Source organism: Rattus norvegicus, chromosome 1 (genome assembly GCF_021556685.1).
Source record: "Rattus norvegicus strain SHRSP/BbbUtx chromosome 1, alternate assembly SHRSP_T2T, whole genome shotgun sequence".
NCBI classification, from domain to species: Eukaryota; Metazoa; Chordata; class Mammalia; order Rodentia; family Muridae; genus Rattus; species Rattus norvegicus.
In genome coordinates this window covers 57079840-57095240 of record NC_141534.1, presented here as the reverse complement: position 1 = coordinate 57095240, position 15401 = coordinate 57079840, and the positions used below count along the sequence as shown (strand labels likewise).

At 47.1% G+C, this 15401-nt stretch overlaps 1 pseudogene; it reads left to right on the top strand.

The window, feature by feature from the left end:
• Window positions 1-6061: 6061 nt before the first annotated feature.
• On the top strand, window positions 6062-6665 carry LOC134484867 (large ribosomal subunit protein eL24-like; annotated as a pseudogene).
• The last annotated feature ends 8736 nt before the right edge of the window (window positions 6666-15401 follow it).

Here is a 15401-nt window from a genome sequence, read left to right as displayed (position 1 = left end):
AGGGAGCCTGTTCTCCAGGGCAGAGGCAGCATCTGTGTTCTGCAGGAGGCCACTCATTCGAGCTCCTTTCCTCTGGGTTTGAAGCCGTGGGCATCACTGTGACCTGCAGCAGTCCCAGGCAGGTAGAACACCCAAGGCCTGGCCTGAGACAAGCCAGCAGACAGTGCACGGGATGATGGCCACCCCAGTGGAGCTGCCCCAGCTGGCCTGTGTTTTCCTGACGGTCCTGCACCCTGAAGCAAGACTAAGCAGGCAGGGGAGTCCTGTGCACAGCTTCTGTTTCAGTTCTGATAAAGCTCTTTCCTCTGTCAGAGAGGAATCTCATGGGATTCACTGTCTTGAAATATACGTGTACAGCTTGAAAACAACCTGCACTGCCACAAGTCAAATAAATGCCCAGACTGGAAAAGTCAGGGTTTTTCTTAGAAGATATTCTTTCCTTCATCAAAGAAATTGCTGAGCAGACTTTAGGCCTCAGGAGCTAGAGGCCTGGAAGGCTAAAGATCTTCCTTGCTCAGATTCTTGGTTACAATGAGCCTGCTGGGGTCTTTGCTGAACCCTGTCAATGGTAGTAAACCCAAGTCCCTCAGAAAGACATGCTACTGTGGCATGCTGGCACTATCAGCAACCTGACCACACACACTAAGAAGCATAAAATAGGAAACTGCATTTATTTCTGAGCCTGTGTCTGTTAGTTTACTTTCCTCTGTGTTCTAACAAAAGCCACTTAAGGATAGATTTGTTTTGGCTCACAGTTTTGGACTACAGTCCATCACAGAAAGGGAAGCATCCACCCATCCGTCTTCCATCATCCAGGTTAGGGAGCTGCTCACGTTGTGTCCACATTCAGGAATCAGAGTTAATGAATGTGAGCAGTCAGCTAGCTTTCTCCCTTTTAATTCATCCAAGGGATCTCAGGACACTATTACATGGTCTTCCTATATCTGTTAACTCAGTTTAGAAACTCCTTACAGATATTTGCAGAATGTTCTTTCCTAGGTGATCCTATATCCCATGCAGTTAGCAAACAGTATTAACCATTACACTCCCTGACCATTCATCTATCCACCTCTCCACCCACCATCCATCCATTCATCATCAATCCATCCATCATCCATCTGTCCATCATACGTCCATGCATCTACCATCCATCCATCAATGCATCATTATCCACCATTCATTCATCCACCCACTCACCCACCAGTCCATCCATCAATCCCCTGATCCATTCATCCTCTATCCAAGCATTTATTACTCAGTCCCTCCCTTCTTCACACTGTCTATCCACCCATCCATTCTCTACCTTGTTCCAATACAGGGTCAATTACTGTTACCAGAGTTACTTGATACCTAATGAGTAGAGAAAGAAGTTGAATCAGAACAAAATAGAGAACAGAGAAATGGTGAAAAGAAAATGAAAGCAATGTGAAGTCAAGTTGATCTTTTATTGGAAATCTTCCATTAAGTTGAACAGCAATAAGAAGAGAAAGGGAAAGTCAAAACACAGTTCTCTGCATTTAAAAAAATAAGTCTCAAGCAACATAATGGTAACAATTAATAAAGCATGCAAGTGTGAGTTAATATTTATTTACTTATTTATTTTTGAGACCACGTCTCACTATGTAGTCTATGCTGTCCTCAGATACACAGAGCTTCACCTGCCTCTGCCTGCCAAATGTTGGCATTAAAGGGGTGCAACACTGCACACAGTGATTGTGAGTTAGGAGACATCAGAACTACCACGTCCACCGAACCTCTGTAGGTTTATAACTGACGCCCAATGTAGGGTTATTGTGGGATCCTCATGCCGCTCAGGGAAGCAGGACAGGAGACGTTGATACACTTACCCAGTGCTGCTACAGGGCAGGTGCCAGCTTCGGGGAAGCCACAAGACACTGATCTGTGTTGGGGAAGAGCAGTCTATGCCACAGGACACAGTCAGAGCTGACTCGGGGTCCCTGGGCCTGCAAGGGGGCCCAGGCTGTGTGGTCTCAGGATCTTGTGCATCCAGGCGCCACTGAGATGCTGCAGAAGAGCTGAGAACAAAGTGGGGGTCATGGGGCTGGATCTAGCCTGCGACCAGGGTAGAAAGGGAGGAGCTCCGGCTGGTCCCCAGGGGAGAGTTCTTGGCTTGACTGAGGTAGCCTACAGGCTTGGTTGTGGAGGTGGCTGGCAGCTCAGGGAGGCCTTCTAGGGGAGATTAGATGGTGGCTCTGTAGAGAGATTAGATGGTGGCTCTGTAGAGAGATTAGATGGTGGCTCTGTAGGTGAAGGGCTTCTCTACGGCTCCCCGTGGTGGGTCCTGGTGAAGAGAAACAGTCTGTGGTTTTAAGGAGTTGATTGTAATGGTGTAAAGTAGAGGAGTAAAGCCATGTCCCACTTCTCAGAGGGCCGGAGATTAAATACGTTTTGCGTGGAGGAATGTCTGGGAAGAAAAGGTTTTTGCATAAGCCTCCAGGCCTTTAGGTACCTCATTATAATGGAGATCTCTCTTGAGGCTCCATGACCTGTGGTCATGGCCTCTACCTATGGAGGGGAATGGGGCATTGCCCTTAAGTGACTGGTGGCCACAGATCTATGGTGGGCTGTTGCTAGTAACCTGCCTGGTTTCATGGGAGTCAGGCAAACGCTTATCATTTCTTCAGGGTGACCAGGGCCTCAGGCTAGTAACAGCCATGAGGATGATGTGGTGTTAGCAGGGCTGGTTTCCCAAGCAGTGGCCAGTTAGGCTACCAACAGGGAACCGGAGTCCCTTTCAAGGTCCCACAGCCAATGATTCTGCTCCTGGCCCATATCAGATGCCTGCTGCTGTTGGGGAGCCTGACATCCTATCCCAGTTGGCTACTCTCTATCTCCAGAGGTTTGACTGGATTGTAACCTTTGTGGAGGAGTACATCAGAGAGAGAAGTTGTCCTGTTTTCTTTTCCTGTTGTGATAAAAAAGCACTTGGCAAAAGCAACTCAGGGAACAAAGGGTTTCTTTCAGCTTCAGTTCTAGGTTTGTCCTCCATGGTAAGGAAGTTTGGAAAACTCGGTTACACTGAAATCACAACTAGGGAACAAAGAGAGACGGATGGATCCACACTCCTACAGCTTCCTTTCTCCACTTACATAGTGAGCTGACAACCTCAACCATTGAAACTTCTTTGGAGATGGATGTTTTGTACCAAGCGCTGTCCTCCATATCTGAATCACATACTTTGAGTGAGTTTACAGAACTTCCTCTGGGCAGAAGGGGTGTTTGGAGGAATTCCTTTGAGTGTGATGGACACTGCCCAGTTGCCGTGGGTGGAGCCTGTCAACATGACCTGTGTATTCATTCACAAGCACATGCTGTTTATCATTATATCATTCACTGAGTCTTCTTAGGGGCAGAACACAGATGAGGCCCCTATGTTCCTGCACATTGAAATTCTACTGGAGGGAGGTCTCTAGGGCATTCCTTAAATCTCTCAGGACTGACAGGAGGGGGCTGCTTCTGAGCAAAACCTTTTCACATTGGCAAATCAGTTGGCACTGCTGAGCATCCAGCCGGCCTGGCAGTGCCTGCTCAGGAAAGCCTCCAAGGAGAACTGGCTTTACAGACTACAGTTTCAGAAGCTGTGCTTCGGATATAGAGTCAAGGCCATGGTTAGAGTCATTCTGACAGTGTGGGAAAGTTTGCACTTCCAGTGCCTGGTGTGTCTCTCCACTAGTTCTGTCACATTAGCCTAACTGGCCACTGCTTGGGAAACCAGCCCTGCTAACACCACATCATCCCCATGGCTGGTACTAGCTCTTTCCTGGCTTGTTCATCAAAATCCTGTTAGCTATTATCTGAAGTTATTTATTATTGTGCTTATAAAAAGATAAGGGACAAAAGGAATAGGTATTGGTGGATGTGCAGTCAGGTGTGGGGAAGGGTGTGCCTCAGAGGGCCGGTACCAAGGCATCATTTCTCCCTGAGGAACCAGCCATATGATTATATAGTATAGAATATAGTTTATTCAGGCCATGAGGAGGGGAGTGTGAGGGTAGCAGAGACAGAGAAAGGCAGAGAGAGACAGAGAGAGAGAGAGAGAGAGTAGAGAAGTAGTGGTGGCTGGCCAAGAGCACATGGAGAGAGAGGGGGAGAGGAATGGGGAGAGGTGGGGAAGGGGTGAGAGAACAGAGCTGGAGCAGGAAAGCAAGAACATGAGAGAGTAGACGGGCAGGCAGCCCCTTTTACAGTGAGTCAGGCACACTTGACACGGGGCAGAGCTTAGACAAAATGCTAACACTTATCTCCCAGTAAACATCAACTGAAAAAATGGCCAGTTATTGTTGAGTTTTAGATGGTGGTGGTGGTGATGGTGGTAGGGTGTTCAAAAGGGCACTGAAAGATTACTGGGGACTAAGAAGTTTATTAATGCCATGGATACATAGAGAAGCAACTGCATGATAGTCTCCAGACAGAGAAATGCAAGTCCATAAGGCAGGAGAAGACATCTCTTCTTGGTCTTCTGAAGGTAGGCTGAGTTTCTCAGTGGTTCTGCCTCAGACTCTCTGGTTCGAAGGCTGAAGGGAGGGAGAGAGGTTGGAGAAGAATGTGACCACCATCGATATCCCTTTTGATGTTAATTCACTTCCCAGGTGAGACACACACACACACACACACACACACACACACACACACAGACACAGAGACACAGACACAGACACAGACACACACATAGACACACACACACACACACACACACACACACACACCCCATCCCCTCCCCCAACTCTATACCTACACTGGGGTTGTCTGTTAGCTCTGGACTCATGGACAACATCTCAGTCAGGGTTATTGCTGCAGATACTGTGACCTGTGTGAAGCCAACCTCGAACATCATATTCTTACAGCTATTCTCCTCAGAATGCCTTCCCTGTGAACTCCTAGTGGAAGCAAATACTGGAATTATCAGCATGGAGAATCTCCTGAGACTTCCTGCCTCCCTAAGGATCTACTGAAGAGAGGGACTTGGCCAGGTTCTTCTGAATCTATGAGAACTGCTGCTGCCTACAAGAACAGGGACTCATGGGGTTGGGGATTTAGCTCAGTGGTAGAGCACTTGCCTAGCAAGCGCAAGGCCGTGGGTTCGGTCCCCAGCTCCGAAAAAAAAAAAGAAAAAAAAAAGAAAAAAAAAAAAAGAACAGGGACTTATGGCCAGTGTCCTCTGGCTAGTGGTGTTTGCAAATGCTTTGCCAAAAGTGTATCCTCTGCAAAGGGAAGTCTGCAGGCAGTGTCTGCAGGTCTCCAGACCATGTCTGCTTCATAGCTTGCTAACATAGCATGTTCAGAACCAAGTTTCAGAATCTAGGAGTTTCTTAAATGCGGATTTGTTTAATTAAAGATCTTAATGGGCATTCTTTACAACTCTAGAACCAGGCAATAATTTAGTCTGCAAAGTAGAATGTGTCCTCTAAGTTGGCTCTTAATCAGTTAAAAGAGAATTCCTTTATGAGTTGACCAGCCTTCAGCGTCAACAACTTACGTATGTGTCTAACTGTGTTTAGATGGAGCCTTGGCAAAAATTTCCTTAGCGTTTGAAGAACTTTGTCTCAGGACGAGTAATTCTTACTGGAGTGTCCCCAAAGTCTACTTTAGAGTGCAGAGAGAAGAACCTCTTGTTAGACTTGGTTTGGCTGGCAAGGCCCCTTTTTCCAGTCTGTCTTACCCAGTGTATACCACAACCACCACACCCCACCCCCTGACCCTCTGCTGCACTTAAGGGAGCCTCTTGCCTGCTTCCCACCTCCTGGAGAGGCTAAAGTCATCCCAGAACAGCGAACCTGCTGTGGAGATTGGCTCTCCAGTGATAGCAAGCTGTGGAATCAGTGGGATCAAGTTTCATGCTGGTTTCATCTTGGAAGTAAATCATACACATCTTTCAAAATCAAGATAATTTTCCGCTAGAAATATCTAACTTTTATGTGGCTTTTTGCAGCAGTGTTTATTTTAAACTTAAAATCACACCAAAGAAAGGAATGCATTTTTAAAAATCATTATCAGAAAAAGCACACAGAGAGGGTGTGTTTGAAAGGAATCAGGGACATCTGTCACCATGAAGGTCGAGCTGTGCAGTTTTAGCAGGTAGAAGATCTACTCTGGACACGGGCGGCGCTATGCCAGGACTGATGGGAAGGATTTCCAGTTTCTTTTTTTTTTCTTTTTTTTTTTTTTGTTCTTTTTTTTCGGAGCTGGGGACCGAACCCAGGGCCTTGAGCTTCCTAGGTAAGCGCTCTACCACTGAGCTAAATCCCCAGCCCCGGATTTCCAGTTTCTTAATGCCAAATGTGAGTCTGCATTCCTTTCCAAAGGAACCCTCGGCAAATTAACTGGACTGTCCTGTCCAGAAGAAAACACAAGGAAGGACAGTTGGAAGAAATTCAAAAGAAAGGAACCCGTTTGCAGTCAAATTCCAGCAGGCCATCACGGGCGCTTCTCTGGCTGATATAATGGCCAAGAGGAATCAGAAACCAGAAGTTAGGAAAGCTCAGCGAGAACAGGCTATCAGAGCTGCCAAGGAAGCAAAAAAGGCTAAGCAGGCATCAAAGAAGACAGCAATGGCTGCTGCCAAGGCCCCCACAAAGACAACCACTAAACAATAGATCGTGAAGCCTGTGAAGGTCTCTGCTCCCCGAGTTGGTAGGAAATACTAATTTGGTAGATGAGAGTTTAAAAATAAAGATTTGTCTTTAACTCAAAAAAAATAAAAGAAAAGAAAAAAGGAAAAAGAAAGAAAGAAAAAGAAAGGAATCAGATGTTGGAGTAGTTCCTGGGTTTGCGTTGGGTCAGATCTCCCCCTCGTCGATGTGCCTCCATCTTCCTTTCATGTCTCTGTTTCTTTTCTGTGAATAAACACTCTGACAGAAGCTCCTTAGCAGAGTGGGGTGGGTTTATTCCTGCTCACAGTTCTAGGTAACCGTTCCTTATTACAGGACAATCACAGATGCAGGAGCAGGCTCATCTGGTCACATTGCAACCACAGTCAACAATAGAGCAGCCGGATTCCTGGACTACAGACAACTTTTTCAACCTCATGGGTCAGCACAGAAAAGAAGCTCTGTAGAGGCTTTCTGTCACCCGTGGGCAAACAGTTTCAGGAGGGAGAGACATGGGTTATGGCTTCAGCATTTCCTTAGTACCAAGCCCCATACCTGACTCGTGTAAGGATTCATAGTCAGTGTTTCCCCCCTGGCAGGCCCCTCAGTCTTCCTCGGGAGAGAGGCTGCCCCTCTCTGTGTGCACTAATAAACACAGTCCCATCTGGTGAAGGTCGGACTCCTGTGTCTTTCTGTCTTCCATCTCTGTATTCTACCTTAAAAAGGTAACAGTCAAGCAGCAGAGAGCAAGGCATGCAGCTAGCACAGTCCAGAAATCTCAGCAAACGACACATAGGACCAGGCAAGACAAACTAAGGGACCAGCCAGTCAGATTCCAAGACCTTATGAATTTAACCCACGTCAGGCTTTCAGAGGGTGAACACACTCGAAGACAGAAGGTGCATCAGTAGGATGGGTGGGGGTGGGGATGCGGTGGAATTCCCACAGCTGAGCAGGACCCACAGGAGTCTGGACACAGTAGCCTGGCATATTAAGCTGTGTGCTGGCGAAGACTAAATCCTGCTTCATTTGTTTGAACTGTGGAATAAGGTAAACTTCAGTTTCTCTCTGTGTGACATTTTTCTTCACAGACGGAATCTTAAATGTAAATGTGGGTGTTGTGTGTGGTGGGAAGCATCTGTGTTATCTGAGAGCTTCAGTCACTAAGAGCAGCTGAAGCACAGAATGAGGACTTGAGCACTAGTGTGCTCTTGGGACAAGAGAGTGTCCACGGGACATTCACAAGTATGAAAACCTCAAGAGAGAGGCGAATCCTCAGTGAGAATTGGACATCCCAGGGGAGGGGAGGGGAGGAGACCCAGCAGTGATGGAAGTGGGTGGGAAGGTCCTGGGACTGCAGAGGGCTTTCTCCAATGGAGGTTGATGACAAAACCCCAGGGCAAAAGAAAAGGCAGTGCTCTGACTATGAATAGCAAACAGTACACACAGACTGGTTAGCACTTGATAATAGCAGCTTACCAGATACTTTGGGGATGTGACAGCACAGTGCTTTTCAGACCACCCTAGGATCACCTCAAGAGAGACAAGTAGGGGCCCATTCCAATATGTAACTTGAGGAGGGAAAGTTAAAGAACAGAGTTAGAGCTGTTCTGCTATTTAGACTTAGTGATTGCCTTTGTTACTATAGGAGTTCTCCATTGTGGAGTGCATTCAATGGGCTGGGTGCTTTCCCACGTACTTATGAACTTCATTTTTAGAAGAAGCTACAATGTAGATTAAGTTTTTAATTTATATCACTTAATTAGGTAATTCTTTTACTGAGTACACACACACAGACACACACACACATACATACACAGACACACACACATACATACACATACACACACAGACACACAGACACACACGCAAACACACACAAACACACACAAACACACACAAACACACACAAATACACACACACACACACACACCACACATTATACAATTAGCAGAAACAAAGGACTCATAAGGCACAGTGTGTGTACAAACTGCCAACACCAGGGAGTCCCACAGGGAACTCGGTGCTGACATAAAGGGCGGCAGGCCCCGCTGGTGCTCTGCTTGTACTGAATGAGGCTCCCTTCATCCCCACACAGCAGAGCCACTCCTTTGGAGAGAAGTGCACATCAGTGCACACACTGCTGCTCTGCTGTCTTAACGATTGCATAGAATCCCCTTCTACAAATGAGGTATAATTTATTCAGCCAGACCCCTTTAAGGAATGTTTGGATGGCTGCCAATCCTTTGCTTTTAAACCCCATTGTACAAGGGATACCATGATTTCACAAATGGTCAACTGCCCAGACTCAGCTTCTCAAATCTGATTCCAGCATATCCTCGACGTCCTCATGGGGCTTGTTTTTCCATCTCCAATCCTAAGCAAGGCCATATTTTCTCTCTACAGACAACGAAAACAATACATCGCTGTCTGTGGACAGGAGCTAAACTGGGACCCAGCTGTCTCCGTAGGCCAAACAATGAACATACTGTCATATGTAAAACAGTGCCCTCTTCCCACCGATTTCTAACAGTGTAATTGCCATGCGATGGAGTTATTTTTATTTTATGATATAGTAAATATCTATTCAATTGCTCATTTTAGCAAGCTGGGGAAATGAATAGCATACTCAGTAAAGTACTCACCTTGTAAGTCTGAAGACCTGAGTTCACTCTCTAATACACATATTAATAAAACAAAACAGCTGGGTGGGGCTAGAGCTGCCTTTAATCCCAACACTCGATGGGCAGAGGCGGGCAGATCTATGTGAGCCTGAGGCCAGCCTGGTCTACAGAGGGCATTCCAGGACAGCAGTGGCTACAAAATAAACCATGAAGATAGAGAGGGAGAGGGAGAGGGAGAGGGAGGGGGAGGGGGAGGGGGAGGGGGAGGGAGAGGAGGAGGAGGAAGAGAGAAGAGAAGAGAGAAGAGAAGAGAAGAGAAGAGAAGAGAAGAGAAGAGAAGAGAAGAGAAGAGAAGAGAAGAGAAGAGAAGATCCAAGCATGGTAGTGCACACTTCCAATCCCGGGACTGGGAAGATGGTGCCAGGCAAATCCCTGGGGCTAAATGGCCAGTCTAGTGCTCTGACCAGGCCACCCGGTGTTGCCATTGGCAGGAGTCAGGGGCAGAATTTCTATACTCATTTCCTCAGGCCCTGCTCACCTCCACACAATCAAGGTTCAGGGTCCTCTCTCCCATGTGCTGCTGCTTCTAAGAGATTGGCCAGCTCATGGAATGACAAAGAGGGCACATATGTGTAATATGTAAGCGGTGTTGATTGCTTTCCTGGGTGTGTATCCACGCAGAGTTCTCCAGCAGAGTGCAAACTGGTGCACAGGGCTCATCGTGTGGTACAGCACTTGACTTCACCCATCCAGCTGATTAAAACCATCTGTGTGTTTTAATTGGCATCTCAGCACTGTGCGTGCACCCAGGTATTTCTGGATGTTTATGGACTGGTGATGTTTCTGTAAACCATGCATTCTTACCCCCTTTAATTTTCTATTGAGTAATTGAAGCACTTTTTTCCCTCTTGGCCACTTTTGGTCATAGATACTGAGAAGACTACTTTTTTATGTGGAATCACTCAACCACCCCCACCCCTCATGATATTTTTTTCCTCTTTACTTTGACACATGCTATTTTTTCTTTTGTATAAAATGTTTCAGAAAATCTATGTGTCCAAATTAACTAATTAATTGCATCTTTTATGACTTGAAGTTTACAAGCTATTTAAAAAAAAACCTTTTGTGTTGAAGTTTATGAGAAGGAAGTTTTCTCAAGTATCACACAATACACAGGAAAAGGAGAAGTTACTTGAAACAATGTATTTCTAGGTACGATTAGTCTCAGTGGGCATCTGTGCTTGCTTTGTACAAGCTGCTTTTGCTTAATGAAGAAAACTGAAATGGGTCTGGGAGGTAGTGGTGCACACTTTTAATCCCAGCACATTGGAGACAGAAGCAGGAGGATCTCTTCCAGTTTAAGGCCAATCTGACTTATGTAATGAATTTCAGGACAGCCAGGGATGTCATTGAAGGACCTCATGTCAAAAAAAAACAAAACAAAAAAAAAAACAAAAAAAGGAGAAGGGAGGGTATGTGGGGAGGGAAAAGGGAAACCAGGAATGGTGTAGCCACACACTTCATTAAAATGAGATTTGCTGGAGCTTCCTAACAGGGAATATGGGGATGAAATGGTGAGGAGGGTGGAACTGAGGGTGAGTCATTCATTACCAGTGCAATTCCTGAGTTCTAGTCATTCATTACCAATGGAAGACAGTCTTGTCTCCGGTCCTTACCATTAACCACACGAGGGAGCCTGGCTCAGGTTGTGACCTAACTCAGGGACTATGAAGACAGGAGTCAGTGATTCCAACCTCCTGCTGACCCAAGGAACTCAATCCCAAGTGGCTGTGGATGGATGAACCGGTCAGTCACAGGCTCTCCCTTATCCACAGTCCCAGGGCGAGCTCTCCAGCGCTGCTCCATAGGCCACCCAATGCTGCCTTTGGCAGCACACAGGGTCAGCTCTCCTGCCCTCAGGCTCACCTCTATTCTAGAGTCCAGAGCCAGCTCCCAAGTGCTGCTCAGTCAAGGCTCAGGGTCCACTCTCCCAAGAGCTACAGCCTGTGAGGGACTGGGTGTGTCTCAGGGCGCGAAACAAAATAATTGGGACTAAGGAAAGGCAGAGATGGCAGAAGAATTGGTAACTGACGAAGGACTCTGTAAATATTTGTAAATATTTTTAAAAAATTTGTGTACAAGTGTGTGTGTGTGTGTGTGTGTGTGTGTGTGTGTGTGTGTGTGTGTGTATGTACATGTGTATATGTAGTACCCACGGAAGCCAGAAAAGGCCACTGGATCCTGGGACTAGAGTTACTGATGACTATAAGTCACCATGCATGCTGGGTAACCTTGGTCCTCTGCAAGAGCAGCAATGGTTCTTTGTTACTGAGTCATCTCTCCTGACCCTGATAGGGAAGATTTTGAAAAACTGTTTTAAACATGGTGGTAGGCACCATTCAACATATGTGCCAACACTTCCAAATCGTATAGGTCTCTTAACTGTCAAGAATTATTAAAATGGACACATGTTTAAAGAATAATTTTTATTTAAAAATCCTAAGTTCTGAGAGGAGCAAAGGAGAATCCTTTCTGTTCCTCGCCAAACAGCATCAACAATAAGAAGCTCCCAACTCTTGATTCGTTTTGTGAAAACATAGGAGAGAGCAACATGATGGGGCCTTACATTGTACCTTGAATGAAAAATGTCCAGCCGGGACAGAAGGCAACCAGTTCTCCCCAGACTGCCATCTTCCTTGCCTCCTGTGCACATGCACTCTCCAGCTGAGGTGTCTTTCAAAGGATGGGAATCGTCTGCCCCGTCTTCCTGCCAGTGCAGGTCACCAGGTGGGACCCTGAGGAAGGGACCTGAAACTTCTGAAGAACGGAGGAACTTGTGCCACTTGATGCAAGCAAAGACAGTTTCTACCTGCCTGAGATTTTTATTACAAAGGTTGTTGAACTGTACAATTACAACTTGAGAATGGCCCAGAAATCCAAGCGTCCTCCTCCTTGCCAGAGTACAGTCTCTAAACACGACCACCACTGTCTGCTAGGTCATCTCTGAGAGTGCTGTCTCACCCAGATGAATACTTGGCCTAGGTAGGCTGTGACTCAGATGGTGAATAATGTGGTTCTCAACCTTCCTAATGCTGCGACCCTTTAATATCATTCCTTGAATTGTGGTGACCCCCTAATCATAAAACTATTTCTGGTGCTACTTCATAACTGTAATTTTCCTGCTGTTATGAATCCTAATGTAAATATCTGTGTTTTCTGATGGTCTTAGGTGACCCTTGTGAATTGACCCCCAAAGGGGAACGACCTACAGGTTGAGAGCTGCTGATGTAGAAGAATGAGAGCTGGGCCTGTCAGGAGGGGCTCTGAGGGGTTTCCTGGGAGGAAGCCACCTAAGGGTCCAGGGTTGAGGACCTAGTGCTCTGCACAGAGGAACCCACCACACCCAGTCCAACAGTCTCCCAGAGAATTCCAGGGTCTGTCCGGATTAGGCTGGATCTCAGAGGGCTGTGAGTGAGAAAGGGAGAGGCCCTGTTATAAAAACTGAAGGCCTTAGGAGCACAGTGTCCTTAGCGAGCTCTTAGAATGTTCGTTGTCATGGCTCAGTGCTGGGTTCCTGCGTCCACGGCCCTGTCTGTCCATGCTCGTGGCCTCAGTCATTTTAGACACCTAGGTCTGTGCAATGGTTGTCTCACCATTGCTAGCTGTGCTGAGAGAGCAGAGACTGGGCTGACAGAGGAGGCGATTGAGGATGCAGAGCCACTTGGAGGCCTTTGGGCATCCATAGAGGCGATACCGGAAGTGGGGGCTCTGCCTTGTCACTGGTGACAGTGAAGCATGCCGGTGAGGCACCTGAAGGAGTAACAAATTTGACAGAAGGGACAGGAACTCCCAGCGCCCAATCCTATGGAGGCCACTTAGAGGCAGACTATGACCAGCACACAGTGGTCCAGCATGTAAGGACCCCATTAGGACACATGACCTTCTTGGCCCTGAGGTGGGCCCTATTACCCAGCGCCAGATAAAGGAGGGAGAGGCTGGGACTTCCTGACCGCCTTGGGCCCAGGAGTAAGTATTTCACATGACTCCCATCTCACCCCAGGCCTTTTGCTTTTGCATCTTACTTGCCCCCAGGCCAGCCCTGCAGACAGAGAGGCCCAGTCCCCTTGTCCTCATCTCATGCTCAGACAGACAGGACTGTAGGACAAGCTCTGGAAGCCCAGAGCAGCCAAGGGTCTGTCCGGTAAAGTGTACCTGTGCAAGGGGGCTGGTGGAACATTAGGCGTGCAGGAACTGGCCCTGCTGCCTCCACATGCCTCACATAGAACCTCTTAGCTGGTCTCTGTGCTGGTAACTCAGAGGGAACGAGAAGAGGGATCCAAGTGCTGAGATCCAAAAGCTTTTTCATCACGGGATTTGTATTTCCTGTGAGAATTTTTGGGAAGGAAGCTGTGCAGGGTTTCTAAGAAGAATGTGTCTTTCTTTAAAATCAAGTTAATCGAGTCCCATGGAGGAGATAGAGGAAGCCAGTGTTCCAGCGGAGTAAAATAAATACTCATTTCTTAGCCATGCTTCTTGGTAGAAGCCAGATGTATTTGAAATGGGAGTGGGAACTGCCTCTGCAGGTCAGAACAGGGCTCCTGTGACCACAGTAGACACTGAGCTATGGGGTGGATGCCACTCAAACAAGGATAATTACCTCAACAAGAATACCACTTGGCTGGCTGCTTTTGCAGTAGGCTTAGGGGCAACACTTTCTGATGCCTGTCCTTCCTGATGTCCTCTGTTGGCTCCCTGACAGCTAAATAGGAACATAGCAAGTGCTCTATGCAGCAGTAAGCATTCTTCTTCATCCCAAAGGCATGTAGCTTTTCTCAGGGTATTTCATCACAACAAAAGTACAACTGGAACAGGGTGCTGCTGGGAGGGTAAAGTCGAGTGGTAAGGGGCATGCACAGTCCTTACACAGAGGATGGAGGCACTGGTGTCAAGACAAGACATCATCACTGGAAAAGAACCAGCTATGTCACAGATAGCTACGCTGAGCCTCGAGGAGACAAGTTGTCCTAGGCTCAGGCGTGGGAGTTGTTAGAATTAAGGGCAGGCCTCACAGGTTTGAGTTCCCTGCCCTGTGGTTCTTATTTATAGTTAGTTGCTGGGTAACAAGCTGTAAGACACTGAAAGGCAAAACTCCAAGCAGGCTGACTGGTGTTACTATCTCCAGAAGAAGGCCTACTTTAAAGGGATTAAGTTCACTACAGCAGCATCTATCCATCTACTCTGTCTCTCTCTCTGTTTCTGTCTCTGTCTCTGTCTCTCTCTGTCTCTCTGTCTCTCTCTCCCTCTGTGTCTCTCTCTGTATCTCTCTGTCTCTCTCTCTCTCTGCCCCTCTCTCTCCCTCTCCCTATCCCTGTCCTTCCACTCTTCCACCTCCCCCTCTTTCTGTGTGCTTGTTTCCTTTTCCTCCTTTCTTTCTTTCTTTCTTTCTTTCTTTCTTTCAGAAAGCTCAAGGGAGTCTACGAGAGTGATGAGACTACTAGCAGTTGGGGTTGGAGAGACTGAAGTGGACTTCTGTAGGCAGGCAGGATTTCCAGTATGGGAGGGAGACAGTAACCAATCCATAAAAGCTTTAACCCCAAATTTGTCCCAAGTGCAAGATGTTCAGGGATAAAGATGGAGCAGAGATTGAGGGAAAGTCCAAGCAGTGACGCTGAGATGCACCCCATGGGAGAGAGCACTATTAAAGATAGTCTAGGAATTGCAGACAGGACCTGATGTAACTGTCTTCTGCCAGGCTTCCTCCAGCACCTGATGGTAACAGATGTAGAGACCTAGAGGTAAATGTTAGGGGGAGAGTTGGGGATTTAGTTCAGTGGTAGAGCGCTTGCCTAGCAAGTGCAAGGCCCTGGGTTCAGTCCCCAGCTCTGAAAAAAAAGAAAAAAAATGTTAGGGGGAGCTTGAGGAGTCTTGTGGAAAAACGAAGTAGAATTGAGAAAGTCAGAGGGACAAGGACACCACAAGAAGAACCACAGAGTCAACCAACTTGGGCGCATGAGGGCTCACAGAGATTGAACCACCGACCAAACAGCATGCGGGGGCTAAACCTAGGCCTCCTACATATTTGTAGCAGATGTGCAGCTCCTCTTCAGGTAGGTTTCTCAACAATTAGAGCAGAGGCTCGCTTGCAATGTTGCCTGCCTTTGATCCCTT